The 4,329-nt window shown below is 40.4% G+C and overlaps 1 pseudogene; it reads right to left on the minus strand.

Moving 5' to 3' along the window:
• Positions 1–304: 304 nt before the first annotated feature.
• Positions 305–3,997, minus strand: LOC143405702 (endoplasmic reticulum chaperone BiP pseudogene; annotated as a pseudogene).
• Between the last annotated feature and the right edge of the window lie 332 nt (positions 3,998–4,329).

Raw genomic sequence — 4,329 nt, forward strand, 5'->3', positions numbered from 1 at the left:
TTTTTATATCCAGTTTTTTAAGATAGCCAATTCCTCCTCTCTCTCTTCCCCAAAACATGTGAGCAACTGCTAATGGAAAGCAGTAAACAGCCACTTGGGCTATAGCATTTTCAACGCCAATTCCTCCTCTCTCTCTTCCCCAAAACATGTGAGCAACTGCTAATGGAAAGCAGTAAACAGCCACTTGGGCTATAGCATTTTCAACTCCACTCTGAGGTGAAGATTCCAATTACATTTGAGACTTAAGTTCTCTTGGTTTTCTCCTAAGGAAAGTTCTGAGTCCAGTATTTACAATATTACAGCACTAGCAGATCAGTGTCTTCAACTCGTCTCTTTCTGCTGTATCCTCTTCACCAGTTGGGGGAGGGCCTACACTTCCATAGAATTTGCTGATAATTGGCTGAACAATTTCTTCTAGTTCCTTTTTAGTTTTGAAGTCTTCAAAGTCAGCTTCTTGCTGGCTTTCCAGCCATTCAATCTTTTCCTCTACAGCTTTTTCCATGGTCTCCTTATTTTCAGAGGAAAGTTTGCCTCCCAACTTTTCTTTATCTCCAATCTGATACTTTAGAGAGTAGGCATAGCTTTCCAAGTCATTCCTAGTATCAAGGCACTCCTTGCATCTTTTGTCTTCCTCAGCAAACTTCTCAACATCATTAACCATCTTTTTAATTTCTTCAGGTGTCAGGCAATTTTGGTCATTGGTAATTGTAATCTTATTTTTGTTCTCTTTACCTTTGTCTTCAGCTGTCGCCCCCCAAAATAACATTCACATCTATCTCAAAAGTGACTTCAATCTGGGGGACCCCACAGGAGGAATTCCAGTGAGATCAAATGTACCCAGAAGGTGGTTGTCTTTTTTCAGGGGTCCTTTACCTTCATAGACCTTGATTGCAACAGTAGGTTGATTATCAGAAGCTGTAGAAAAGATCTGAGACTTCTTGGTGGGTACCACAGTGTTCCTTGGTATCAGTTTGCTCATGACACCTCCCACAGTTTCAATACCAAGTGTCAGGGGACATACTTCAAGCAGTACTAGGTCACCTGTATCTTGATCATCAGAGAGTACACCAGCCTGGACAGTGTCACCATATGCAACAGCCTCATCTGGGTTTATGCCACAGGATGGATCTTTGCCATTGATGAACTCTTTAACAAGTTGTTGAATCTTTGCAATTTGAGTAGAGCCACCAACAAGAACAATCTCATCAATATCAGACTTCTTCAAGTCAGAATCCTCCAGTACTTTCTGAACAGGCTTCATGGTAGACCAGAACAGGTCCATGTTTTCTCTTCAAATTTTTCCTGAGTCGGGGTTTCAGAAAAGTCTTCTTCATAGAAGGACTTGATTTTAATTCTTGCTTAATGTTGAGCAGACAGGGCCCAGTTGGCCTTTTCTACTTCCTGCTGGAGTTTCTGCACAGCTCTGTTTTCTTTCCTAACATCTTTGCCAGTCTTCTTTTTGTACAGCCTGACTAAATGTTCCATAACATGCTGGTCAAAGTCTTCTCCACCTGGATGAGTATCTCTATTGGTGGCCATGACTTCGAAGACATCAAAATGTCAATGGGGAGAAGAGACACATAGAAGGTTCCACCACCCAGATCAAACACCAAAATGATGTTCTCTCCCTCCCTCTTATCCAGACCATAAGCAATAGCAGCTGCTCTAGGCTCATTGATGATCCTCATAACATTCATGCCATCAATAGTTCCAGCATCTTTGGTTGCTTGCCAGTGGCATCATTAAAAAAGGCTGATAGAGTAACAACTGCATAGGTAACCTTCTTTCCCAAATAAGCCTCAGCAGTCTCTTTCATTTTAGTGAGAATCATAGCAGAGATTTCTTCTGGAGCAAATGTCTTAGTTTGCCCACCTCCAATGTCAACCTGAATGTATGGTTTATGTTTATGTTTCTCTTCAAACACCTTGAAAGGCAAGAACTTGATGTCTTGCTACACAGAAGGGTCATTCCCTGTGCTGCCAATGAGCCACTGGGTTTCGAAGACCTTGTTCTCAGGATTGGAGGTGAGCTGATTCTTGACTGTATCGAGGATCAGATGTTCTTCTTCAGGGGTGAAGGCCACATAATACAGCCTGATGCACTTTCCCTGATCGTTGGAGACGATCTCCACTGGCCATTCTTGAACGCCCTGAAGCAGGAGTAAGTGGTCCCCAGGTCGATGATGACCATGGTACCCATGTCCTTTTCTTGTCATCCTGCTCAGCCATGCTGCGCAGAGCAGCAGCAGAACCACGGCCACCAGAGAGAGCTTTATCTTGCCCTAGCTGTTGGCCACTTGCTCTCGTCAGCAGACAGCCAGAAGTCGCAGGCAATCCAGCAATAGGCTGCAGCTGACAGCAGTGAGGTTACAGGTCTCTTAAACTCAAGATGCCTCAACTCTGTTCGTCTGTGTTGTCTCTGCCAATGTCTCAAACTTTTTAGTATTGAAGTGCATTTTCTTTCTACAATTGTATTAATTACCATATGTAAAAATTGACAAGTAGAATTCTAGTAAACACAGGTTCGCAAGCTTTTAGGCCAGTATGTAAATATTTAAAAAGTGAATTGCCAATGATTCCCTATATGCTATAACAACACAAGTGGTCAAAGATGCACTAGAACATTATGTGGGAAAAAAATATATTCATACCCAATCAAGATTTTTCAGGCACTTGCATTCAGAAGCATTTTATGAGTCAGCACCAGGTTTGCTCCAAAATAAAGCTCATTTTTCCCTACTGCCCCTCTTTGTTGAGAACAATATTATACATTAAAGATGCATTTACATGAATCATTTTATAGAGAAAATTATTTTAAATTTTAAATTATAATACTTATTTTATGCATAACTTCAAAAACACAGAATTTAAAGACAATACCAGTGAGGCACTATCATTCTATATGACTAAAACACTATCATTCTATATGACTAGCAAACACAATACAAGGCCAAAAGGCAAAATATACACTTTGAAAATCCTATACAAAAGTGGTTCTGTTACAACATTCTTTCATAAAATAAACACAATACATAAAAACGAAACAAGAAAAAGAAAAACTGAATTTTGACAACCTACACAAACTGTGGCATTTCAAATTCAAGGTCTTGTACCTTTTCCATTTGTTTTAGCCTGAGTCCCTGGCACATTGGATTCATGTCAGGCAGGCCAACCTCCTCACAGTTCTCTTTAGGCTCAGCAACTGGTTTCAAAGCATAAGCTGATGTGCTGTCTGCCTCTGGAACAGATTTCTCCACATGACTCAGGGGAGTAAGAGCTGTGCTAGGAGGCACTGTTGCTGAAGGTGAAGCTGGTCTCTCCTCAGTCCCCCTGACTTGGCTGGTCAGGATAGGTGGTTTGTAAAATGTTGTCCCGAGATGGGGCTGCAGTATTCTGGGTGCTCTTGCAGGAGCAAGACGGTGAGAATGAGAAGACAGTCTCACTGGTGCCTCTCTTGCTGATCTGGCTGGTGTGTTGGGCTGTGTGGCACCGTTGGAATGGTCACCACTATCATTGATGCTCATTGTCACTTTTTCCTGGAGTACACTTGGCACAATCACTGCACTCATGCCAGTTAAGTTCTTTAGTTCACATTGTTGTTCCTGAGTTTTTTCTGAAATCTGCTGATCAAAACCATTAATTTGGGAGCCAACAGTAGTAGAGGTATCTTTTATATTAAGTCCTTCAAAGGTAAGATTCTGGCAAAACTTGTCTGAATTGACATTTCCCACATTTCTGCTGTTTTTCTCATTAGGAGAGCTTGCAAGATGGAACCTATCTACAGGCAAACAGCAACATCTGATCTTGGTGCTTGGCATAGGCCTCTGTATATCATTTGTTGTCACATCAGATTTCAGACTAAGTGGTTTCGTGGTTTTACACATATTGTCCATCTTTTGTGATGATGATTCAAGTTCTTTGTGATCTGAAAAAGAAGAGATTTTTTTAACTTCATGAAGCTTGGTTAATAAGGAAGTGTGGTTATTATGAATAGGCATTCTCTCAAACAACAGAGACTTACATATTTTTTCAACAGTATTTTCTCAGTCATCTATGCAGAGGAATTAAAAATCCATACAATATTAAAGGCACATTTTTAATTAAAGCATTACTTTTTAAAATTTATCTTAATAGTATAAATAGTCACAAAGCACATAAAATTAAAAAAAAAACCCTTCCTGTAGTAACTTGTTTTAATATACTACCCATGAATGAATATTTTCTGTGTTAAGACTTTCCTGATTTCAACAGGCAGACAATGGTGACTCTAGAACAGTAACACTATTCTGTACACCAACAAACTCCATGTCCTGAATCCCAAGGACTTTGC

This window comes from Callospermophilus lateralis, chromosome 8 (genome assembly GCF_048772815.1).
Source record: "Callospermophilus lateralis isolate mCalLat2 chromosome 8, mCalLat2.hap1, whole genome shotgun sequence".
Taxonomy (NCBI): Eukaryota; Metazoa; Chordata; class Mammalia; order Rodentia; family Sciuridae; genus Callospermophilus; species Callospermophilus lateralis.